The sequence below is a fragment of the Tachypleus tridentatus genome, chromosome 4 (assembly GCF_004210375.1).
Source record: "Tachypleus tridentatus isolate NWPU-2018 chromosome 4, ASM421037v1, whole genome shotgun sequence".
Classification (NCBI taxonomy): Eukaryota; Metazoa; Arthropoda; class Merostomata; order Xiphosura; family Limulidae; genus Tachypleus; species Tachypleus tridentatus.
This window is the reverse complement of record NC_134828.1, coordinates 6,564,616-6,592,178: the sequence shown is the minus strand read 5'-3', so window position 1 is coordinate 6,592,178 and position 27,563 is coordinate 6,564,616. Positions and strand designations below refer to the sequence as shown.

At 34.0% G+C, this 27,563-nt stretch overlaps 1 protein-coding gene across 2 annotated transcripts in view; it reads right to left on the bottom strand.

The window, feature by feature from the left end:
* Positions 1–27,563, bottom strand: part of LOC143248508 (uncharacterized) — a 51,853-nt gene extending 24,290 nt beyond the window's left edge. The window contains exon 1 of one of the 2 annotated variants that reach the window (XM_076496923.1): positions 26,330–27,563. The gene's annotated coding sequence lies outside the window, so the exon portion shown is untranslated. Of the gene's footprint in view, positions 1–5,914; positions 6,338–26,329 lie in introns of those variants that run through there. The other variant, XM_076496922.1, reaches the window with a different exon arrangement.

Here is a 27,563-nt window from a genome sequence, read left to right as displayed (position 1 = left end):
AGTTACGATATAACAAATATCTTGAATCAGCTATAATAATATAATAATATATTAATTTTACATTTTCTATAATTATACAGATTCACTTCACACGGATGCGGCTCGGCTTGGCTAGGTGGTTAAGACACTCGATTCGTAATTCGAGGGTTCGAATCCCCATCAAACATACTCGCCCTTTCAGCCGTTGGAGCGTTATAATATGACGGTCAATCCCATTATTCGTTGGTAAAAGAGTAGCCCAAGAGTTGACGGTGGGTGATGATGAATAGCTGCCTTCCCTCTAGTCTTACACTGCTAAATTAGGGATGGCTAGCGCAGGTAGCCCTCTTGTTGTTTTGCACGAAATTCAAAACAAATCAAAACTAAGTAGCTGATATGCAATAGTTCATATTTTGCTCGAGTGCAAATGTCATAAAAACAAAAATAATTATATCTGATTTAATGACGAGACTGATTATGTTTACATGTGACTTAAATAGGTAAAGAAATAGGCAAACTAGCTGCACCTGATTCAAACGTTATCCAGTGTTAACATTTTCTTTGTCGTCTGTTCAAATTGTGTCATACTTTTGTATGTACATTATCAACGATACTTCCTAACTGACTATGGTGTGGTAATATTTTTAATAAAAATAATAAATAAGCAAAAGATATTTTAAAAATACACTGGAGGAAAGAAAATCGTCAGCCTGATATCATTTGTTAAGGAACTACTAGGACATAAAAACTCAACAAAAACATCGCTTTATAACTTTAACAAATCTTTTTGCTGCTAACATACGACCATGTAGCATGAATGTTATTTTCATTTAAATATACCATAAAGAATAAAATTATTTGAATAGATAAAAATATTGTATAAGGCACAATAAAAATTGTAAATTCTCATATTATTTATGCTTCGAAACCGTACAGCATGAAGTAAATAACACAAATGGCAGAGTTTGAAACAACAATAAAAACTTAACAACTATAACAGCTGAGTAAAATTCCTCTTGATAAGAACACAATAACGATCAAAGATTTTATTATTTTGCTTCAAAAATATTTTTATTCAAATATTTACTGATGTGTGCTCGGTGGTACTCTGCTTCAGCAACCACAAGTTTCGCAGAAACCACTTTGGGATCTTTCTACTGAAACGAAACGAGAGCGTCAGCCATGATTGTTTCAGTTCGTTATCGTTCGAGTATGTGTCAGGATGAAACACGGCTTTTGTGCATCATAACGTCGTGAGTTAACACATAAAGGAAAGTAGTAAGTGTTCTAACTGGTCAGTTCAGGTTTTTCCGGTCTATGAAGTAAGAGTTACATAAAAATTGGATAAGTTAGTCTACGCTAATTCGCAGAAACCAAATAAATTGTTCTTAAGAAAGAAAAATACACATGACCTTGTTTAGCTGTATAAAACAATGAAAATCAAGTTATGTTCCGAAAGACAATAAGAACAAATTCAATAATCGAAGTGACCACTAATTAAATTATATATAGTCTTATTAAATCACTATCCTGTTGCTCTTAAGTCGTTATACCAAATGTTCAAAAATTGTGCTTGTACTCCAAATCGTCTCTCACCAAACAATTAATCAACCAAGCATTGAAACAGTTGGTTAAAAAGATGCTAATGTGCTCTCTATATATAAATTAACATATTGGAATGAATGTTTTTAAAAAAAACATATGGATAAAAATGAAGTTATGGTTTGAGGATAAAGCTTTAAGAAGAGTCATTTACGAATACATGATTTACTAAACTGTTTAATCTAAAATTTAAAACATATTCACAAATACTCAAGGAGAGCTCTCTCTCCTATATATTGTGAATGGTCTGATAACCTTTGGTTTAGGATAACCATCCTGTCAGCTTTATTACATAACTCACATATTTTAGTAAAAACTCAATCACGTCCTGACAAACTGTGACAAAAATCTTTGTCACCTTCCACGTGAGAAAATTTTTAGCCCAATTTTTGCTGATTTATAATAAGAGTTTTTTGAGGGTTTGTTTGGAATTTTGCACAAAGCTACTCGAGGGCTATGTGTGCTAGCCGTCCCTAATTTAGCAGTATAAGACTAGAGGGAAGGCAGCTAGTCATCACCACCCACCGCCAACTCTTGGGCTACTCTTTTACCAACGAATAGTGGGATGGACCGTCACATTATAACGTCCCCACGGCTGAAAGGGCAAGCATGTTTGGCGCGACGGGGATGCGAACCCGCGACCCTCAGATTACGAGTCGCACGCCTTAACACGCTTACCATGCTGGGCTATAATAAGGGTAAAACGGTTGAATGATAAAATAACGAAAAGAAAAACATTGTTTCATTATGTGATGATGAGGGTAGAAAACATAAATAGGAAACATCTAGTATTTTAAACTTGAACTTCGAATTTTAACCTTTTTGTAGGTCGTTTATTAGAACTAAATAAAATACTTAATTATATTTTCAATTACAAAATATCTGCAATAAGTTATGCTATATCGCCGAAACGAAACGTTCCTGTTTTTATATTTACTTATTTCAGACGAAACACTTTAGCACATATGAACCATATGCTTATTCACTGCATTAATTTAAAGTCCATATTTCAGTTACGCCTATAGAATATGTTTCTAAGTGAGTTTGGTGTTTTTGTTTCTCTTCACTTGTAAAATAGTCAAAATGTTTTTGGTACATGAGTAATTATGTAGATGTTTTCTTTTCAAGACAATAAATACCAGATTAAGCAAGCATCTGGACTTTGAACTGATTGTTTATTGGATCCATGTTTTAAATTACTGGACTTTTTTTTAACCACCTTGAAAATGTGATGAAGCTTTGTAAAATGGACGGCAGCTGTCTGTTGTGGAGACTAAAATGGACTTTGAACTGTCTGTTGTGGAGACTAAAATGGACGGCAATTGTCTGTTGTGGAGACACAATTTATCAAAGAATATAAAAATATATCAATGTATTCTCAAGACGGCTGGTATGGGTATCAAAACGTTAATTAAAATAAAGGACAGATGACCTAAGAAGGTCGAAACGTTGTTCTGTACTTTATTTTCATTAAAGTTTTAATACCCATATCAGCCGAATACATTTTTACTTCAAGTGAGTTTCTCATCATCACGAAAAATATATTCAATGTGAACAAACGAAAGAGCCTCATTTTGAAATTAAGATTTTTATTTTAAGTCACTGTGTAATATTTGGTAGCTAGAAGGTTTGGAAGAAAGCAATATATCTGTGTATTTATACCAAAATACTTGAAAAATAACACAAACTCCTTTTCGTAAACTCCTTTCCGGGAGTTAAGTGGTAATTCTGAGGACTTGCGAAGTTAAATATCGAGTTTCAGAAACAGCTGTGACTATAGCAAATATAGTTTATTGTGAAGCTTTGACTTCATAACAAATCAGCAATAAGACAAATTACTTAAAATTTCTCGAGAAAAATACGCCCTCTACCTACTTTATATCGCAGTTATAACTTTGCTCGGTATGTTTTGGACTTCCCAGCTAAGTAAACTATTTCTTACAGCAATAGCAGCGTTGGTGATGTTACGCTGTCTTAAACATTTCATTTACGTCACCGAAACCAAATACCTTTCCATTTCACACTCCCCACTGATTTAAACCGCTTAAAAGAAGTTAGAAGCGCTGTTCTCTTAATGTTTTTGTTCTTTCCCTTACAATTACTTCGTTTTTACTTTTTTTTTTTATTTTGCTTTTAATAATTTAAAATAATTCTTACGCATACTAACCACCTGTTGGCTATAATATCAATGGTAGATTAACAAACGATTTTCAATTGTTAAATTTTATAGCAGAAAAGCGCGTAACTGGTTTCCTATTAGATAAATATTTTAATATCTATGTTTGTTTCAGCTTAATATAGAAATGTATGTAAACTGTGTATCAACCTTGTTGTCAAATTTGTTTGTTTGTTTTGAATTTTCGCACAAAGCTACTCGAGGGCTATCTGTGCTAGCCGTCCCTAATTTTGCAGTGTAAGACTAGAGGGATGGCAGCTAGTCATCACCACCCACCGCCAACTCTTGGGCTACTCTTTTACCAACGAAAAGTGGGATTTACCGTAACATTATAACGCCCCCAGAGCTGGGAGGGCGAGCATGTTTAGCGCGACTCGGATGCGAACCCGCGACCCTCAGATTACGAGCGCATGCCTTAACGCGCTCGGCCATGCCAGGCCATTATTATCAAATATCATGCATTTAAAACATATCGATGTTCAAGTTACTTCAAATTAAAACTTTTGGTTGTTTGAAGTAGTAACACGTAACATAATAAATTGGAAACTCTTTCGGGGTAAATTATAACATATAACACAATAGCTTTATAACATGCAACACAATAGCTTTATAACATGCAACACAATAGCTTTATAACATGCAACACAATAGCTTTATAACATGAAACACAATAGTTTGAATTGTAACAAGTATTAATAATTTGCATTTAATTTGTGGCAAAATTACTGTTCTTATGATATATTGTGTAAATCATTGTAGGCATAATATTTGAAAACCACAAAAACACAAGAAGCTTTCTCTAAGTTGAAAATGAAATTACTAGGTACCATCCTTCGTTTGTATGATTTAGAAACCACAGCTACACTACAGAAACCATCCTCTTCTACGTATTTCAGCTTTAGAACTAGAGACCTCTATAGATTAAATTTACTATTACTCAAATTGATATATTGTCCAGTTTGTATTGTAGTCTATAGTGTAATCCCCAGTGGTACAGTGGTACTTCTGTGGACCTTTACTGCTAGAAACCGGGTCTCGATATCCATGATAGGCAGAGCACAGAAAGCTTTTTGTGTATCTTTGTGCGTAATAACAAATAAAACCTACAGTGGAACGGTCGACTCTTCGAACCTACAATATACGAACCTTTGTTAAAAGAAGCGTAATTAAAAAAGTTACTAAAACATCACTGAAATTACGTGAACAGAAGCGAGAAAGATGCCTGAACAGAAGTGAGAAAGATGCCTGAACAGAAGTGAGAAAGATGTCTGAACAGAAGTGAGAAAGATGCCTGAACAGAAGTGAGAAAGATGTCTGAACAGAAGTGAGAAAGATGTCTGAACAGAAGTGAGAAAGATGTCTGAACAGAAGTGAGAAAGATGCCTGAACAGAAGTGAGAAAGATGTCTGAACAAAAGTGAGAAAGATGTCTGAACAGAAGTGAGATGTCTGAACAGAAGTGAGAAAGATGTCTGAACAGAAGTGAGAAAGATGTCTGAACAGAAGTGAAAAGATGTCTGAACAGAAGTGAGAAAGATGTGTGAGAAAAATGCCTGAACAGAAGCGAGAAAGATGTCTGAACAGAAGTGAGAAAGATGTCTGAACAGAAGTGAGAAAGATGTCTGAACAGAAGCGAGATGTCTGAACAGAAGTGAGAAAGATGCCTGAACAGAAGTGAGAAAGATGCCTGAACAGAAGCGAAAAAATTCCAAAATGATTTCAATGAGAGTTCTTTTTAAATTATGATTTGGGTTTTTTCCCAATTTTTAATAGTTATTAAGTACACATATACGAAAATAGTCGTAAATAAATGTGAAACCTAGAACATAGAAACACCGCGTTAAAGAAAAGAGTAGAGAATATATTTTATAATTATACGAAGTTCTTGTTAAGCAAAAACTAAACAGTGGGCTAACTGTGCTGTGCCTGTCACAAATATCGCAAGCCGACTATTAACAGATTGACTGCATAACTGCTAGTAGAGTTGCCAATACGAGAAATATAAAAATAAAATTTTCACTAAAAAATCAAAATCTGTATGTAGCACACAGATGATAGCATAGGTTAAACCTCCAACAGAATGCCAATATAGTATAATAATCGTTACCTATTCAGATCCTGAAAGTTTGATGTATTAAAAAGACCAATAGTCACCCACCTCTGTTGCAGTGTTGGCTTTTGTTCTTTCTGCAGTCATTGACCTTTAAATTGACTCACGAAATCAGAAGACATTTATCAACGAGCATTTAACGTTTAGAAATTTCAGATTTCTTCACGTTTAGTTCACATGAAACATCGTTTAATTTAAAGAAACTGAGATTTATTCAGACATATTATTTTGAGGTGTCGGCGTTGAACAGAAACGCCACTCCACAAACGTTACCCACCAAACGACAACAAACACAAAACTAACTTGTGAGAAGTGGAGAAACACGTCCGTGGCCACCAACAGGTTCTGCACGTTGCCTCGGTACGAATAAACAATATCTTCAGATGAACGTGCCGCAAGGTTTGCTAGGTCACTTACAGCAAATAAACAGGTCTTCAAGTTAGTATGAGTTAAAGCTGTCGAAAAAACCGAAGCACCTTGAAATGGAAACGTGTCAGAGGATGTTCAACTCTCTAGGCTTGGCTGAACTAAATCGTAATGGAATAAAACATGCCGCGAAAAATATCTTTAGGCCACGAAATTGTTAAAGATAATAATAATTATTGAAACAGCTTTAAATAGTGGAAAATATCATACTCATTGAACGCATATATATATACACTGCTGGCCAAAATCTTAAGGCCAATGAACATAAAGAAAAAATATGCATTTTGCTTTGTTAGACTGAACCACTTATTTGAGTAAAGCTTCGAAAGATGAAAATAAGAACAGGGAAAATAAAAATAAAAAACCTTTTAACCCTTAATAAAGAAAATGTGAACACTATAAAATTAGCCTAAATACTAGCTGGTCAAAAGTTTAAGACCATACAAAAAATAAATTCTAAACAGGGTATGAAAAACCCAACAAAGGTCTCAGTAGTGAGTTGCACGGCCGTCATTGCGAATAACTGCAAACATTCGCTTTGGCATGGTTGATATAAGCGTTTGCAGAAGGCTGGCTAGAATGTTATTTCAAGTGGTGAAGATGGCTTCACGAAGATCATGCACTGTTTGGAATTGACGTCCATTTCTATAGACTTCCCTTGCAACCCACCCTCAAACATGTTCAATGGGGTTCAGTTCGAATGAACACGCTGGATAGTCAAATAAAATCACGTTATTCGCCATGAAAAAGTAATTTGAACTGCGGGCATTGTGGGTTGCAGCGTTGTCCTGCTGAAAGATACATCCATTTACACACAAGTGAGGGCCTTCAGTCAATAAGAATGCTCTCTCCAACATGCCAATGTAGCCAGCTGCTGTTTGGTGCCTCTGTATAACCTGCAGCTCCATTGTCCCATGGAAGAAGAAAGCACCCCAGATCATGATGTAGAAAATGTTTCCGGTGAGATATCCTTATCATGCCAGTAACATCGGAAGTCATCTGGATCATCCAGATTAAATTTTTTCTCATCAAAGAACAAAACCTTCTTCCACTTTTCTACATCCTATGTTTGGTGCTTCTCAGCAAAGTTTAACCGAGCTGTTTCGTGGTGTGGAAGGAGGCGTGGCCTTTGAAGACATTTTAGGTTTTTAAAGCCTTTCTCTCGTAGATGCCGTCTTATTGTTCTTGAGCTGCATTTTGCGTCCGCAAGGGCCTCAATCTGGTTCGACGATCGGCTGATGTTTTGCCGAACAACCCGTCGAATCCTCCTGCTCAACGCCGGCAAAATTTTCTTGGGCCGACAACTTGAAATTCTCGTTCCGTATCCCTCGGGGTCTTTTAATAAATTTACAACAACAGTTTTACTACATCCAATCTTACCAGTGATGACACGTTGAGAGAGACCTTGCTTTTGCAGCTCGACAATTCTGCCACGTTTAAACTCTGTCAACTTTTTAGCCTTTGCCATATTTTTACCCAATGTAACATAGGAGATGTCAGTGGGAGATGTTGAGAACGCTAATGCTTGAACACAAACGACTAAATTTCGTTACGTGTTTACCGACTAACGCTTCATTTCAGTATGGTCTTAAACTTTTGACCAGCTAGTATTTAGTCTAATTTCATAGTGTTTACATTTTCCCTATTAAATGCTAAAAAAGTTTATTTTTATTTTCCCTGTTCTTATTTTAATCTTTCGAAGCTCTACTCAAATAAGTGGTTGAGTCTAACAATGCAAAATGCATATTTTTTCTTTATGTTTATTGGCCATAAGATTTTGGCCAACAGTGTATTTTTGGTGTTTCTTTTTCATTTCGCGCAAAGCTACACGAGGGCTATCTGCGTTAGCCGTCCTTAATTTTGCAGTGTAAGACAAGAAGAAAGGCAGCTAGTCATCACCATCCACCGCCAACTCTTGAGCTACTCTTTTATGAACGAATAGTAGAATTGACCATCACATTATAACGCTCCCACGGATGAAAGGGCGAGTATGTTTGGTGTGACGGGAATTTGAACCCGCGACCCTGAGATTACGAGTCGAGTGCATTACCCACATGGCCATGCTGGGCCATATATTAGTGAAATTAAATAATTATATCTAGGTTAAGCGAAACAAGTAAAGTAAATCATGAGGAACTGCGTTAAAAACATCAAATCCCAACCTTTGATTAATTATAACCATAAATGTGAAGCCATAAATAAAACACATTAATATTAAACAAAATACGCTGCATATTTTTGTAAAAGAATCCTATGGTACAAGCCACAACTTGGGATTATAAAATGTATTCTTGGCTTTGGAGGTGATTTCTGACATAAGACTCACATTGCAGTGGGATACACTGTCTATCAGTCTTAACCTCCAATTCGTTAGTCTCACGTAAGATTATTAGAAATTAGGAGAGCGAGATGTGGGTGCTCAAGCCCATAACGTCTCATCTATATCACCCTTCACTGTAGGAAGGTGACTGCTCTCCCAAGTTTGAATAAGAAAAAGATAAACATAAAAAGATGAAAATAAGATACTACCATCTGGATGTAAGTAAGATAAAACTTGCCTCTTGAAGGTAGTATTCATGCCCCAATATGGTAGAGGTACTAATTAACATAACATCTGTAAAGTGACAGTTTGCTGTGACTGTCGTGCTGTAATATGCGGCTCAAGGTGTACATTCGCATAAAGTAGTGCTACGTTCTTTGATGACTTAATTTTTAAATAAAAATAAATTTTACTAGAATTTCTCTGATTTTACTTTCTTTCTATTTATTTAATACCTAGGATACATTTTATAATCCCACTTTGTAGTTTGTACCTCAGAATCCTTTTTTGAAAATATGCAGCATATTTTATTTCACGTTAATGTTTTTTTGCTTATGGCTCGAAATTTTGTGGTTATTGTGTAATTTATCAGAGGTTGGGATTTGTTATTTGTAACACAGTCCTTCCTCATAATTTTGTTTATTCATTTAGCTTCATTTGAATGTAACTATTTAATTCCACTAATATATATATATCCTGTGGTTTTCTCGCAGCTACTTTCATAGGCTACTGTAAAACAAAACTGTTATGTTAATGTAAATGAAGAGTTTCTACACGCAAAACTGGAACAGCTTAAACTAAATGTAATATCTTTATTTAAATTTTCGGGCTAGCTTTCATTTATGTGACAATTGTTTTGTCAGATTAGCTACAGTTGCAAAGATAGTTACTCTCATGTTTAATAGTCAGATTAGCTACTGTGACGGATTTACTGTTATACGTTTATTTTAATATATACGCTTGTTTTTATGCATGTGACGTATATTGTTGAATGTGTATTTCGCAAGTCCCGTTTGTTCTATAAATGTACAGAAGATTCTTGAGAGTAAGAATCAACGATATGTGGTTTACGTGTTTTCGAACATTGTTGAACGTTCGTGAATCTTGCGTGATTTGTATATAAAACCGAAGAGCCGAGAGACAGTTAATATTATTTGTCACTACAGTCAGTACACTATAAGCCACGGAAGCTGCAATTGTGATTAGTGTTTATTAGTCGGAAAACTGCAGAATTTAGCTAGGAACTTTTAGGGATTTCGGATGATACTGAAATTGTCTAATTTCAGTGAATTAACTTCGGACATCAGTATTTCTACTAGTACTTCTTCGTCGATAAAAATCAGTTTGTAAGGTGTGAGGTCAGCCAAGAAAATACAGTGCTAGCTTAAGCAAGGAATAATAATATAGAGTCAGAATTACTTTGCTCGTCGTGGACCATCAATAGCATAATCAGTTCTAGACCTAATAGAAAACTCAGTAGAATTAATCGGAGACTCGTCCGAGATAAATTATAATACGTAATATAACAAGTTAGGGCTTTGTGTCCAATATCTGAATCAAAGACAAAATTCGAAATAAATTAAAATCATAATATTTATAAGTAACAACAAGGTTTGAACGTGTCTGATAATGAAAGGTTTCTTGAATTACTTCCTCGAAGAACTAGTAAAAATTAATAAAAGTATATTGCTCAAAATTGTCAAAATCATAGTTAGAGGTTATAAAATCAATGAGAAAAAATTACCTAAAAAACATATAATTGAAACATTAGTCGATAATGATTTATTGTCAGAGGAAACATTAGAAGAACACTTTAGTGTCTCCACTAGCCAATCAGAGTTGAATGATAAAGATTAGTTAGAAATCCAATTAATACTCAAGTAAATCGTGCTTGAACAAGCCCACATTACAGCCCATGAAGAGCTATACTTATCGAAGCCGTTGTTCACTGCTTTATTTTTGTAGAATTGTAAATATCCATACCAGACGTTCTGAGATACATTATAATTCAAGTGGATCTTTAGTCATTACAAATTACGGAAGTTAGAGACTCTCATAAAAATCCAGCTCCTCCAATTCTTCAGACAGTCAGGATAAAACTTCATCAAGGCCTGTCTAGTGATGATATATAAGATTTTCGAGGTTTGAAAACAAATAAAAGAAGGCATTACACAATATGTTTGTGTCCATATATATATTGTTTATTTCATTTTGTTAGTTTTCTACTATATCCTCCTTATTATCAACTGTTATCTACATTTCATTCTGTTAGTTTCCTACTATATCCTCCTTATTATCAACTGTTATCTACATTTCATTCTGTTAGTTTGTAACAATATCCTCCTTATTATCAACTGTTATCTACATTTCATTCTGTTAGTTTGTAACAATATCCTCCTTATTATCAACTGTTATCTACATTTCATTCTGTTAGTTTGTAACAATATCCTCCTTATTATCAACTGTTATCTACATTTCATTCTGTTAGTTTGTAACAATATCCTCCTTATTATCAACTGTTATCTACATTTCATTCTGTTAGTTTGTAACAATATCCTCCTTATTATCAACTGTTATCTACATTTCATTCTGTTAGTTTGTAACAATATCCTCCTTATTATCAACTGTTATCTACATTTCATTCTGTTAGTTTGTAACAATATCCTCCTTATTATCAACTGTTATCTACATTTCATTCTGTTAGTTTATTACTATATCCTCCTTATTATCAACTGTTATCTACATTTCATTCTGTTAGTTTCCTACTATATCCTCCTTATTATCAACTGTTATCTACATTTCATTCTGTTAGTTTTCTACTATATCCTCCTTATTATCAACTGTTATCTACATTTCATTCTGTTAGTTTTCTACTATATCCTCCTTATTATCAACTGTTATCTTCATTTCATTTTGTTAGTTTTCTACTATATCCTCCTTATTATCAACTGTTATCTACATTTCATTCTGTTAGTTTTCTACTATATCCTCCTTATTATCAACTGTTATCTACATTTCATTCTGTTAGTTTTCTACTATATCCTCCTTATTATCAACTGTTATCTTCATTTCATTTTGTTAGTTTTCTACTATATCCTCGTTATTATCAATTGTTATCTACATTTCATTCTGTAAGTTTCCTACTATATCCTCCTTATTATTAACTGTTATCTACATTTGATTCTGTTAGTTTACTATTATATCCTCTTTATTATAAACTGTTATCTACATTTTGACACTTATTCGTCACTGGGTCATTCATACAAAAAAATCTGTTTTTTTTTTGGTTTTTTTTACGTAGCTTGTACCGGACGGCACGCAATGTACAAAACTGTAGTAAATAATTAAAACTGCCTTTGTAACCAACATGAGATGGAATTTTACAACAATAAAAACATTTGAATCATTACTTGTATATCAATTGATAACCTTCACAATGACTACTTCTCTAGAAAGTGATATATGAGACAGTAGTGCATAAAAACATGCTACTTGAAACACAGTGGTCAATTAAAGATAGAATGTTATTACGTCAGTACACGTGCTGAAATAGCATTCATAACTAAATCAACTAAGGTCTCGTAAATTGCTGGTCTCTATGCATGTCGGCATCAGCTTGTTCTATAAAACAATCACCCTGTTAAAAAATAAAAATCTCTTAACTATTGTATGTCTTTTCCGAATCTTAAAGTTGTGCCGTCTCATTCAATTACCTTAAGAATACAGTAATAAGAAATCCGAGGTCTTTATCCTTTTGTTACCCCAGATAATCTTCTAAACATCAAAGAGATTACCTCTTATCCTTCTACACTTCAGTGCAAACCAATTAATAAATTGTAACCCAGGGAGTAAAACAGGTAGTTACCCGAGAGCCTAGGAGTGCCAATGTGGCATCTACAAACGGACTCAAAGGACCTGGTATCATTGGGCGGGATACATAAGTCACAGTTAGCCCATATTTACCCCAGATTCCAAATCAGTGCTCGTGTTCTAACTTTAACTCAGGTATCATTTTAACATCTTTCTTCTACAGCTAGTTTCAGAAGTCGACCCAAACTCTTCACAGTATTTAAAGTGAGATCTAATTATTGATTTATATAAAGAAGGATAAATACTTTGTTGCGAAAGTATTTATATCACAAAAAAAAGAAAGAGATACCTGACCGGAAGCTGACCACATGTTTGAAAGGGGTTGTGTAACTGAGTGTCGGAATGTAGAGGGCAAGCTTAGATGTTTGAATATATAATTTTATATTATTTATTTTTATTATTATTATTTATTATATTATTTTTTTAATATAGGTATAAAGGTGTTCCTTTGTATTGGTTTATTTTGGGCTTAAGTTGTTGTATAAGTAAGGCTTCTTTAATTTTGTGTTTGTTTATGTTTGTTTCTTTATTTAGTATTTGAGTGTTTTCTATGGTTATGTTGTGTTTATTTGACTTGCAGTGTTTGAAAACGTGTGGTGACATTTTATGTTCTTTGAATCTGGTTTCCATTTTTCTACTTGTTTCTCCAATATAGAAGTCGTGGCAGTTATCACATTGTATTTTATAAATAATGCTGGTGTGGTGTTTGTCAGTGTAGTTTTTACATAGTATAGACCTCAGTTTTGTGCCTGGTTTTTGAATAAATTTGGTATTAACTGGAATGTCATATTTTGTTAATAGTTTTTGCCAAATGTTGGTTATTTTACTGCTGATATCGGGAATATATGGTATGCAGCAGTATATGGTTTTGTGATTTTTTGATTCGTGAGACATTTATTTTTGTTAGTTGATTTTGCTTTCTGTCTAGGTGTGTGCATATAATGTTTTCTACGGTTTGTGGAGAAAACTTATTGATGTTGATGAAGTATTGTTTTATTTTGTCTAATTCATCGTTAATTTTATCTGGCGAGCATAGTTTTATGGCTGTGTTTATTTGGTTTCTTGGTATGTTGAGTTTTTGTTTTGTTTCATGTGGTGAGTCCCAAGGAATGTATAGTCCAGTATGGGTGATTTTTCAGTGGATTTCTGTTTTAAACTGTGTATCGGTTCTTGTAATTTTGAGGTTAAGAAATGATATTTGATTGCTTTCTTCCTGTTCACATGTGAAGTTAATTTTGGGATGTATAGAGTTAATGTGATTGAAAAAATTAAGTATGTGTTCTGTAGATTTGAATCCCGCAATCGTGTCGTCCACATGTCTGTACCAGTATAGTGGTGGATGTAATGCTGTGTTACTTGCTTGTTTTTCAACTTGTGTCATAGAAATACTGGCTAGAACTGGTGATACTGAGTTGTCCATGCTTAGGCCATTTGTTTGTATATAGTTTGTGGTTGTTGAACATGAAGTTTGTCTTCATCGTGGTGAATTCTATGAGGGTTGCTAATTGGTTACTGGGAATGTCTATAGATGGGTTAGGGTCTCGGATATAGAGTTCTAAGGCTATCTTGCAGGCTTCAGTGGTTGGAACTTCTGTAAAGAGGGATATAACATCGAAACGGGCCATTAAGGCTTTATGATTAAGTTGATTAAGATTAGACTTGAAATTAAAAGAGTCTTTGATGAATGAGCTGGCTGGTGTTACATATTTGGAGAATGCCCATGCTATGTATTTACCAAGATTGTAATTAAACGATTCATATGTGGACATTATTGGTCGTAATGGACAATCTGGTTTATGAGGTTTGGGGATGCTGTATATTTGTGGTGTGCGTGAGTCGGTCTTGCTTAGGTAGGAATAAAGTGTTTGTGAAAGTGTGTTGGCTTTTTTCATTTTTAGTAGTATTTTGTTTAGTTGTGTTTCATGTGTCTGTTAGATTTGTGTGTATTGGTTTAAATTTGTTTGTGTCAGATAGGATGTTCTTCATTTTTTGGATGTATTCATTCGTGTTCATTTTGACTATAGCGTTTCCTCTATCTGCTTTTAGAATTTTTATGCTTTTGTCTTGTTTTAGGTTTTTATTGGAATTAATGTCTCTTTTTGTAAGATTATTTTTTAATTTTCTGTTTTGTGAAATTATGTTGAGGGTTTTGTGAGAAAATTCTTTGAAAAAATCGTTTAAGATGTTTTTAGTTGTTTCTGGAAAATATAATTTTTTGAATTTTACCTGGGAAGTTTGGCTGTTGGATGTCAATAAAATTGTCGAAGTTGTCTTCTTTCTGTTGGTTGTTTCCTTGTTTTTGTTTTCTGTGGAAAGTATCACAAGTCTCCTGGCTAGATCTTCTAAACATGTTTTGATTTCTATGGTTGTAATGTATCTAGGTGCTATTGCGAAGTTGAGTCCTTTGTTAAGTAGATGTATCTCGTCTGTGTTTAATTGTTAGTTTGATCTGTTAATTATGAGGTTAGTCAACAGTTTGTCGTGTTGGTGTCTTTTCTGTTGTTTACATCTTAGTTTTTCTAGTTTTTCGTTGTGTCAGATCTTTCTACCCCTGCCATTCCTAGTGTTGATTTGGTTTATGTTTTGTTGTACAAGTCCGTAAATCTCTGGTTTAATGCAGCATGCCAGTTGATGGTCTAGGTTAATTTTTTGTTTCTGTAGGTCATGTAGTTCTTTGTATTTCGTGTTCAACATGGCTTTAAGTAGTTTTTTCTGTAAATTTTGGATAATGTTTGTGTATTGATTAACAATTTTCGATAGTTTTACCTTTACAAAGTTAGGGTTAGTTGTTACTTTCTGCATTGTTGAATAAAATAGATGTCATTTCTTCTGTTGATAATTTTTTGGTTTAAATTTCTTATTTTCTTAACGAGCGTATGAACGTGTACTGTTACTAGTGTTGTAAGGTATGCTAGTTCAGACATTATGGTAACAGATAAGTACAAAAAACACAAAGAAAAAACAAAGACTTACACTTCACGTACAATCGTCGTGATGAAATAATAATCAGTGATGTCGAGAAAACCCACTCGTAGAGAAATATATGCCTATAAACGGCTCGTTTGGTTTGAGAAAAAATTTCTCAACCCGTTTTTACATATATAGTTCTCTGCAAGTGGGTTTTCTCGACATCACTGATTAATACTTTGTTTCGTTTGTAATTCGACTGTGTATAATACTCTCTGCAACCCCGACATCTTTATTAATAGGAGTACAGCACTGGTTCCATGACTATCATCACTTATTTATCATTATACTAACTAATTTTATTTAGTCACTTTACTGAGATGGTTTCTATCTGTATTAAATGTATTATAACCGAAATTCATTATCTTACACTTGAATCAAAGGCTACTTTTCACATATTTGTCCAATTTACCAACTGATTCAGGTCATCATGTAATATTTAAATATCCTCAAACATCTAATAGTTTACGCCATTTTACTATTTATTAATCATTGTAGAATGTCGCTAGATATGTATACGTACTAAACTCTGAAACTACTTCACCAATCATAACTGGGTAATATTTTTATAACAGAGAAATAAACAAAATAATTTTAATTTCTACAAAAACAATGTTTCAGATTTAACCAATAAAAATAAAAATAACAAAAAAGATGTTTTAAATATAAAACAATAAAACTCAACTTACAAAAATATTAGATTTTCTTTAGTGAGGCCTAACATGGCCAGGTGGTTGAGGCACTCAGAGAGTCACGGGTTCGAATCACTGTAACACCAAACATGTTCGTTCTTTCACCCGCTGGAGCGTTATTATGTGCTGGTCAACCCAGCTATTTGTTAGTAAAAGAGTAGCCCACGAGTTGGCGATAGGTGGTGACGACTAGCTGTCTTCCCTCTAGTCTTACACTGCTAAATTAGGGACGACTAACGCAATAGTCCTCGTGCAGATTTGTGTGAAATTTAGAAAATAAACTTTTCTTAAGTGAAAATCTTATGAATATTGCACCATAAGAACAAGAGACTTTTATTAAAAACTGTCTACAACGTAATACTTCAATAAAATCTACTCTGTGATGATAGTTCTTTTAAAAACTAATTTCAATAAAATCTACTCTGTGCTGATAGTTCTTTTAAAAACTAATTTCAATAAAATCTACTCTGTGATGATAGTTCTTTTAAAAACTAATTTCAATAAAATCCCTTGTCTCATTGGTGATGAACATTATTGAATGTCAAGTATGAGTACATTGAGAACTGTCAGACGATTCTAGAAACGACCACAGGCTCGATAACCTTCCACAGGAACTAACAGCTATACCTGCTTGGTTGGAGGGTGGGTAACAGGCTCAATAACCTTTCACAGGAACTAACAGTTATACATGCTTGGTTGGAGGATGGGTAACAGGCTCGATAACCTTCCACAGGAACTAACAGTTATACATGCTTTCTCCACTCTCCAATCCACCTAATCAGTGTTTCTTCACCTCCATTCATGTGATTTATTAAAGTAATCAACTTCGTGAGACTTCACGAAAAGCTTTCAAAAATATATATACTCTAAATTCACACCTTTCCTTTCGTCCACATAAGAATTAACTTACGTCTTCAAAAAACGTTAACAGACATTTGAATCAACATTTTCCTCTAACGATTCGGTGTTGATTTTTTAAAGTATATTTTACTTGAAATATTTTTCAAAACTAATTGGTACCTAATTTTAGAGTTCTTTCGGAATATGAAAGAATTACTAGTTTGTCCATAATTTTCCAGACAGCCCTTTGTCCCTCGCGCCTTGTGTGAAATAACTCCCTTTTAATCACTAATGACATGTCCACGTTCTACTAAAAATGGAAAAAAAAAAGAAACTCGTATATCTGACTGTTGATCATCTTTAAAACCTAAATATTTCTACTTAATACAAAGGAATTATATCTGTACGATTGAGGTCAATTTGTCACAGAACGATTAGTGGTAATTATATATTCAAACATCTAATACCGCCCTCTACATTTCGACACACAGTTACACAACCCCTTTCAAACATGTGGTCAGCTTCCGGTCAGTTACCTCTTTCTTTGTGAACCTGACGATGACCGAAGAAGGTCGAAACGTTGTTCGCTCTTCTATGTAAAGTGTTTTCTCAGCCCAAACGAGCCGTTTTTGCATATAAATTTCTCAACAAGTGGGTTTCTCGTCATCACTGATTATTATTTCATCACGGCGACTGTACGAGAAGTGTAAGTTTTTGTGTTTTTCTCAGTGTATTTGTACTTACCTGTTACCTGTTACCATTATGTCTGAACTAGCATACCGTACACCACTATTAACAGTACACGCTCACACGATCGTTAAGGAACTAAGGAATTTAAACCAACGAATTATTAATAGAAGAAATGACATTTATTTTATTCAACAATGTAGAAAAGAACAACTAACCCCTAATTTTGTAAAGGTAAAACTTTCAAAAAAATTTTAATACATACACAAACATTATCCAAAATTTACAGAAAAACTACTGAAAGCCATGTTGAACACAAAATACAAAGAACTACATGACTTACAAAACAAAAAATGAATCTAGACCATCAACTGGCATGCTGCATTAAACCAGAGATTTACGGACTTATACAACGAAACATAAACCAAATCAATACTAAAACGACAGAGACAAAAAAAGATCTGCCACAACAAAAAACTAGAAAAACTAAGATGCAAACAACAGAAAAGACACCAAAACGACAAACCGTTGACTAACCTCATAATTACCAGATCCGACCGTCAATTAAACACAGACGAGATACATCTACTTAACAAAGGACTCAACTTCGCTATAGCACCTAGGTACATTCCAACCATAGAAATCAAAACATGTTTAGAAGACCTAGCCAGGAGACTTGTGATACTTTCTACAGAGAACAAAAAACAAGGAAACAACCAAAAACAACCAACAGAAAGAAGACAACTTAGATAATTTTATTGACATCCAACAGCCAACCTTCCCAGGTAAAATTACAAATTTATATTTTCCAGAAACACCTAAAACAACATCTTAAACGATTTTTTCAAAGAATTTTCTCAAAACCATCAACATAATTTCACAAAACAGAAAACTGAAAACAACCTTACAAAAGAGACATTAATTGCATAAAAACCTAAAACAAGACAAAAGCATAAAATTCTAAAAGCAGATAGAGGAAACGCTATAGTCATAATGAACACAAATGAATACATCCAAAAATGAATAACATCCTATCAGACACGAACAAATTTAAACCAATACCCACAAATCCAACAAAGACACACGAGACGCAACTGAACAAATTACTACTACAAATGAAAAAAGCCAACACAATTTCACAAACACTTTATTCCTACCTACGTAAAACCGACTCACGCACACCGCAAATATACAGCATCCCCAAACCTCATAAACCAGATTGTCCATTACGACCAATAATGTCAACATATGAATCGTTTAATTACAACCTTGGTAAATACATAGCATGGGCATTCTCCAAATATGTAACATCAGCCAGCTCATTTATCAAAACTCTTTTTAATTTCAAGTCTAATCTAAATCAACTTAATCATAAAGCCTTAATGGCCAGTTTCGATGTTATATCCCTCTTTACAGAAGTTCCAACCACTGAAGCCTGCAAGATAGCCTTAGAACTCTATATCCGAGACCCTAACCCAACTACAGAAATTCCCAGTAACCAGTTAGCAACCCTCATAGAATTCACCACGATAAAGACAAACTTCATGTTCAACAACCAAAACTATATACAAACAAACGGCCTAAGCATGGGCAACCCAGTATCACCAGTTCTAGCCATAATTTTTATGACACAAGTTGAAACACAAGCAATTAACACATCATTACATCCACCACTATACTGGTACAGATATGTAGATGACACGGTTGCGGGATTCAAATCTACAGAACACATACTTAATTTTTTCAATCACATTAACTCTATACATCCCAACATCAACTTCACATGTGAACAGGAAGAAAACAATCAAATATCATCTCTTAACCTCAAAATTACAAGAACTGATACACAATTTCAAACAGAAATCCACCGAAAAATCACCCATACTGGACTATACATTCCTTGGGACTCAGCACATGAAACAAAACAAAAACTCAACATACTAAGAAACCAAATAAACACAGCCATAAAACTATGCTCACCAGATAAAATTAACGATGAATTAGACAAATTAAAACAATACTTCACCAACATCAATAAGTTTCCTCCACAAACCGTAGAAAACATTATACGCACACACCTAGACAGAAAGCAAAATCAACCAACTAAAGTAAATACAGCTCACGAATCAAAAAACCACGAAACCATATACTGCTGTATACCATATATTCCCGACATCAGCAAACAAATAACCAACATTTGGCAAAATTAGTAACAAAATATGACATTCCAATTAATACCAAATTTATTCAAAACCCGGCACAAAACTGAGGTCTATACTATGTAAAAACTACACTGACAAACACCACACCAACATTATTTATAAAATACAATGTGATAACTGCCACGACTTCTATATTGAGAAACAAGTAGAAAAATGGAAACCAGATTCAAAGAACATAAAAGTCACCTTCACACGTTTTCGAACACTGCAAGTCAAATAAACACAACATAACCATAGAAAACACTCAAATACTAAATAAAGAAACAAACATAAACAAACGTAAAATTAAAGAAGCCTTACTTATACAACAACTTAAACCCAAAATAAACCAATATAAAGGAACGCCTTTATACCTATATTAATATAATAAATAAAATTATATATTCAAACATCTAATACCGCCCTCTACATTTCGACACACAGTTACACAACCCCTTTCAAACATGTGGTCAGCTTCCGGTCAGTTACCTCTTTCTTTGTGAACCTGACGATGACCGAAGAAGGTCGAAACGTTGTTCGCTCTTCTATGTAAAGTGTTTTCTCAGCCCAAACGAGCCGTTTTTGCATATAAAGTGGTAATTTGTTATCAGAACAGAAAAACAAACAAACACGTCTAAACGTTTAGACTTCTTACAATATTCGATAAAACCTTGCAACAAACACACGTATTCCCCATTTTAATATGCTGCTCACCTCTCACACACAGAAAGAATACTTTACTATTAATTTAACATCCTCAGCTAGATCTTTCTCTTTAGATGTCTTACTTTATTTCTTAACCAAATCCCAATAAATCTCTTAACCGGATTCGATAGTCCTTGATGCCTTTTGTTTTTTAGAAACATATATATTTTTAATAAAAAGTAATTTATTTAAATATCTCAATTTTGTACTACGTACCTTTTAAACTCATTATGATTAGTTCTTCTCTCATAACATCAAATTTGGCTACATGAAAATTGAGGACTAAATTTTCTTTTTATCTCAACATGTGCCAAAATATCTAACAGAATTGTACAATTATAACTACTCCTCAAATGTTCCCCTATTTTAACTCTCGTAATCAAATTGTCATTTGTGGTTAAATTTAAATATAAAACGTTTTTCACCCCGCTTAGTTCTTTGACTACATGGTAGTGAAAAATAACTCCAAATTACTCCATATCTCTCTTTCTTGTCTCTTCGGTGGCTTGGTGTTAAGTCAAAAATTAAGTGTTCGATACCTTCGACGAAACAAGCACGAATCCAGCCTATTTTATAGCTTTTCGCTTTACGGTAAACAAATGTCACTGTTTCTTTTGCTAGTTGGTTCTATACAATCCCAACCAATGTGTCTAAAACTAAGTATCCTTTTTATTATTTTACCAATCACAACACCGATATCATTTATCTCTTCTGTCCAATCAGGTGGCGAATAATATAAAAACATTCTACCTTTGAAATCCCTGATTGTTTGTTTGTTTCTAATTTAGCACAAAGCAGCATGAGGGCTATCTGCGCTAGCTGTCCCTATTTTAGAAGTGTAAGTTTAAAAGGAAAGCAGCTACCGCCAACTCTTGGGCTACTCTTTTACCACCAATTAATGGGATTGATTGATAACACATTATAACACCCCCACGGCTGAAAGAACGAGCATGTTTGGTGGAACGGGGATTCGAACCCGAGATCTTCAGATTTCGAGTTGAGTGCCCTTACTACATAGCCGTGCCGGGCCTCCTTGGTTGTAACCTATAAAGACTGAACACATAAAAACTTTCTAACTTTGAAACCCCCGATTATAAGTTGTAAAGATTCAGCTTCTTGACAAACATTTAAACTCTTCAATCTTAATAGGCGGTAGCCTGTTATTTATGTAAAGAACCAAACAACTTTTAAACATAACCCAAACTATCACCTAAGTGCGATTATGAACTAGTAAGTGTTTTTAATAATTACATAATTTTTGTCTCATTTTCCGGTTGTTAACGTGTTTCAGTCTTAAGAGACGTCCTGATGATGATTTTAGGTATATATATATATATATATAGTGATAGCAGTTGGGATTCAATCCTGAATTATATATATAGTGATAGCAGTTGGGATTCGATCCTGAATTTCTATGGATATTTTAAAAGAGGAATTTCCATGTTAACATATGTTCTTAGATCATTGAATGTACTATTAGTTAGGTATAAAGCTTCTCTTATTTTATCCTTTTATTTTACTGGGATTCCAGTTTATTGACTTCTTTGGAAAAATGGGCTCAAATACCGTTGTTTCTCAGTTCTCCAGCATTTGGACACTTCCTCTTTATTGGGATACACATCAGATACCATGACCAGATATTCTCTGTCTCTATTGGATGTTTGGATGGTTTGAGTATTGTGATCACATTGTCTTATAGTTTCTCTATATTGCTCTGACTTCATATTTACTATACTTTCTCAACATGGTTTGCGAGACCTCGTCACGGAACAGAAATACGGTTCCAAACATGCTCGCCCTTTTAACCATAGAAGCGTTAAAATGTAAATAATACCCCATGGGTTGGTGCGATTCTTACAAGACGGTTACCTTTCTTGTGGATGGAAGTTCAGAATTAGGAAAGCCGGTAAATAGCCTTAGTACCTTTGCCGAAAACCAGTAAAGAGACATATGACATAGGGAAATGTGTTTGTAGTCTTCTTTCTATGTATAGTTTGGTCTTCATTTTAACTTTCTAGATGTCAATCACGTGGGACATCTGTACTGATGTCTTTTTCCATCTTCTTAGCTTCCTTGACATTACAAATATCGTTCGTTTTGGAAAAAGAGCAGTTTGTGACATCTGTATCTACAGTGGTGAATTTGTTTAATGTATAGCCAGCTCACACGTATCTGTGGGATTCTGGTATATACCTTGTTTATCATCGTAACCATCATGTTGTAACACTAGAGCTTATCTATTTATCTTTTCATTGGTTGTTCAGGTGGTTCGTGAATTACTGAACCTTTTCTACAGTGTGTGCCCATATTTTGAACGTATCATCAACATATCTGATCAAAATATTGGGGTGTAGACCAGCTATTTTGTGGGCGTCCCTTTGAAATGTTATACGGAGAGGTTACTAAACGCTGCTGATAAGGATGAGCTCACAGTTAGGTGTTTGTGTTTCGATATATTTCTCTGCAAGTTGGAAGATGGTTATTTTAACACAGAAGATTGTTAGTTATATTACTGTGTAGATTGTCAGTTGAATGTGTTTACACAGAAGATTGTTAGTTATATTACTGTGTAGATTGTCAGTTGGATGTACTGACATAGAAGATTGTTAGTCATATAACTGTGTAGATTGTCAGTTGAATGTGTTTACACAGAAGATTGTTAGTTATATTACTGTGTAGATTGTTAGTTATATTACTGTGTAGATTGTCAGTTGAATGTGTTTACACAGAAGATTGTTAGTTATATTACTGTGTAGATTGTTAGTTATATTACTGTGTAGATTGTCAGTTGAATGTGTTTACACAGAAGATTGTTAGTTATATTACTGTGTAGATTGTTAGTTATATTACTGTGTACATTGTCAGTTGAATGTGTTGACACAGAATATTTTTAGTTTTATTACTGTATAGATTGTCAGTTGAATGTGTTGACACAGAATATTTTTAGTTTTATTACTGTATAGATTGTCAGTTGGATGTGTTTACACAGAATATTTTTAGTTTTATTACTGTATAGTTTGTCAGTTGGATGGGTTGACACAGAATATTTTTAGTTTTATTACTGTATAGATTGTCAGTTGGATGTGTTGACACAGAATATTTTTAGTTTTATTACTGTGTAGATTGTCAGTTGGATGTGTTGACACAGAATATTTTTAGTTTTATTACTGTATAGATTGTCAGTTGGATGTGTTGCTGACTTTTACATCATAGAGTATCTGTAGTATGCGAGAGGGTGGATGCGTCAAATGTGGTTGTTTATTTTGTGGGGTTACTTTGATTGTTTCTATAATCTCTAAAAATAATTAATAACTTTTAATTTAAAAATAATTTACAATATTTTCAAAATTAAGCCAACAGTCGTCCAAATGAAGCAACATTATTTCACTATATTCCTAATGCTGATAATATTATACAGTTTAACACACCATGTTCAAATACTGTTAATATTGTACAGTTTAACACATCATGTTCAAATACTGTTAATATTAGAGAGTTTAATTCACTATGATCTTAATACTGATAATATTACAGAGTTTAACTCACTATGTTCCTAATATTGATAATATTAGAGAGGTTAACTCACTATGTTCCTAATACAGATAATATTAGAGAGGTTAACTCACTATGTTCCTAATACTGATAATATTAGAGAGTTTAACTCACTATGATCCTAATACAGTTAATATTAGAGAGTTTAACTCACTATGTTCCTAATATAGATAATATTAGAGAGGTTAACTCACTATGTTCCTAATACTGATAATATTAGAGAGGTTAACTCACTATGTTCCTTATATCGATAATGTAAGAGAGTTTAACTTACTATATTTCTAATTCTGATAATATTACAGAGTTTAGATCACTATGTTCCTAATCCTGATAATGTTACAGAGTTTAACCCACTATGTTCCTAATACTGATAATATTAGAGTGTTTAACTCACTGTAATACTAATATCGATAATATTAGAGTTGTACTTACCATGTTCCTAATACTGATAATATTACAGAGTTTATTAATATTATCTATGAAACTGATAAAAATAATAGTTTGTGAGTTTTAGATGTATTGGTAAAAAGGAAGGAACATGTTGTCATGTCAGAAATCGTATGATGAAACACACAACATGTCTGTAGTTTACACACATGTGCACGATACAGAAAGATTTAAACCACAACTCTAAATATAGGATATAACAGACTCACTAATGTGGTAATATATTAAAATAGAGTTATGTTACAATTAGAAAGGAATCTTTAGTGTTACCGTACGTCGCACGTTTACCTTCAACTTTATTTAAAATTTATAAAAACACCAAATATTTTACTGTCCTGTTTAAACCTAAATGAATAAGGTAAAGAAAATTAGAACTAACACTAAAGATAAAACAGAGTAAGAATGTGGCCGGACCTCCTCCAAGAATGGTAATATATGTGTAAGAATGTGGCCGGACCTCCTCCAAGAATGGTGATATATGTGTAAGAATGTGGCCGGACCTCCTCCAAGAATGGTGATATATCTGTAAGAATGTGGTCGGACCTCCTCCAAGAATGGTAATATATCTGTAAGAATGTGGCTGGACCTCCTCCAAGAATGGTAATATATGTGTAAGAATGTGGCCGGACCTCCTCCAAGAATGGTAATATATCTGTAAGAATGTGGCCGGACCTCCTCCAAGAATGGTAATATATGTGTAAGAATGTGGCCGGACCTCCTCCAAGAATGGTAATATATGTCTAAGAATGTGGACGGACCTCCTCCAAGAATGGTGATATATGTGTAAGAATGTGGCCGGACCTCCTCCAAGAATGGTAATATATGTGTAAGAATGTGGCTGGACCTCCTCAAGAATGGTAATATGTGTGTAAGAATGTGGTCGGACCTCCTCCAAGAATAGTAATATGTGTGTAAGAATGTGGTCGGACCTCCTCCAAGAATGGTAATATATGTGTAAGAATGTGGACGGACCTCCTCCAAGAATGGTGATATATGTGTAAGAATGTGGTCGGACCTCCTTCAAGAATGGTAATATATGTGTAAGAATGTGGACGGACCTCCTCCAAGAATGGTAATACATGTGTAAGAATGTGGCTGGAACTCCTCCAAGAATGGTAATATATGTGTAAGAATGTGGCTGGACCTCCTCCAAGAATGGAACAGAAATGCAAACTTTCAAACAACTCCCATGATCTATCTCAGAAGAAATAAATGTGACATATATTTGAGGCTCACTCCTAAAGATGGCGTGGTAAACGTCAAAACATGTGGAGTCCACATTTCAGGAATATTTTAATTGTGTGTTATTTATTAATTATAATAACTATAATATAAGCTTCTATAAGTATTAAAAAAAACTATGGTTTTATATTCCAGTTATTTAAGCTGTCACTGTACAACATGACATCTATGACAAGTGAACGTCCAACCACAGAAACATTATTAACATAACTTTTAAAATGTATTATATTCCTCTGATGTGTAACACTGTTCAACCATTTCTTTTATTAAGTAGATTTTTGTTCTTCTTTACCCAACTCTTACAAATAACCTAAATTATTGTTCTCAAACTGTGGATGGCAGAACAAGACACCATCAAACGTAAACAATTACAAAATATTCTATAATATACGAGCACTACAAGACCTCATTAAGACATATTAATATTTTTAAGTATGTGTGAGTGTTATTTAATGGATAAAAGTTAATCACGTCAAATATGTAATCCTACCTTATTTTTCAAATTTTTTCTTACCTTTTGCATTTCCGGTACGTTTTCCATTTTTTTGCTGAGTCATTTCTTTACGTCGAAAGAGTGCAGCAAAACGGTAATTTCAATTTGGAAGAGAACCCTTCTCGTTTATAACACACTAATTAACTTTGGTACACAGGCACTATGTAGCTTGATAGTGAACCCTTCTCGTTTAGAACACACTAATGAACTTTGGTACACAGGCACTATGTAGCTTGATAGTGAACCCTTCTCGTTTAGAACACACTAATGAACTTTGGTACACAGGCACTAGGTAGCTTGGTAGAGAACCCTTCTAGTTTAGAACACACTAATTAACTTTGGTACACAGGCACTAGGTAGCTTGGTAGAGAACCCTTCTAGTGTAGAACACACTAATTAACTTTGGTACACAGGCACTATGTAGCTTGATAGTGAACCCTTCTAATTTAGAACACACTAATTAACTTTGGTACACAGGCACTAGGTAGCTTGGTAGAGAACTCTTCTAGTTTAGAACACACTAATTAACTTTGGTACACAGGCACTAGGTAGCTTGGTAGAGAACCCTTCTAGTGTAGAACACACTAATTAACTTTGGTACACAGGCACTATGTAGCTTGATAGTGAACCCTTCTAATTTAGAACACACTAATTAACTTTGGTACACAGGCACTAGGTTGCTTGGTAGAGAACCCTTCTTGTTTAGAACACACTAATTAACTTTGGTACACAGGCACTAGGTAGCTTGGTAGAGAACACTTCTAGTTTAGAACACACTAATTAACTTTGGTACACAGGCACTAGGTAGCTTGGTAGAGAACCCTTCTAGTTTAGAACACACTAGTTAACTTTGGTACACAGGCACTAGGTGGCTTGGAAGAGAACTCCTCTCGTTTAGAACACACTAATTAACTTTTGTACACAGGCACTTGGCACTAAGTGCTTAGTAGAGAACCCTTCTAGTTTAGAACACACTGTTCGTGACACTTCATATATGTAGTAAGTGTACTTAAAATAGTCGGTTAGTCGTCTACTAATTATCGTAAAACTTTACGTACTTTAGCCACACAGGTCCTTACATATTTTCAATAGTTTTCTTTTTTTAAATTATTCTTTCTATAGAATCGGGTGGGAACCAGAAGTTCTTGGGCCTAAATTGTTAATTTTCTAAAATATATGGACAAAAATAACAACTAACAGTCAGACATGTTGTACACACATCTGGTTACACACGTTAGCCATTTACATGAGAAAT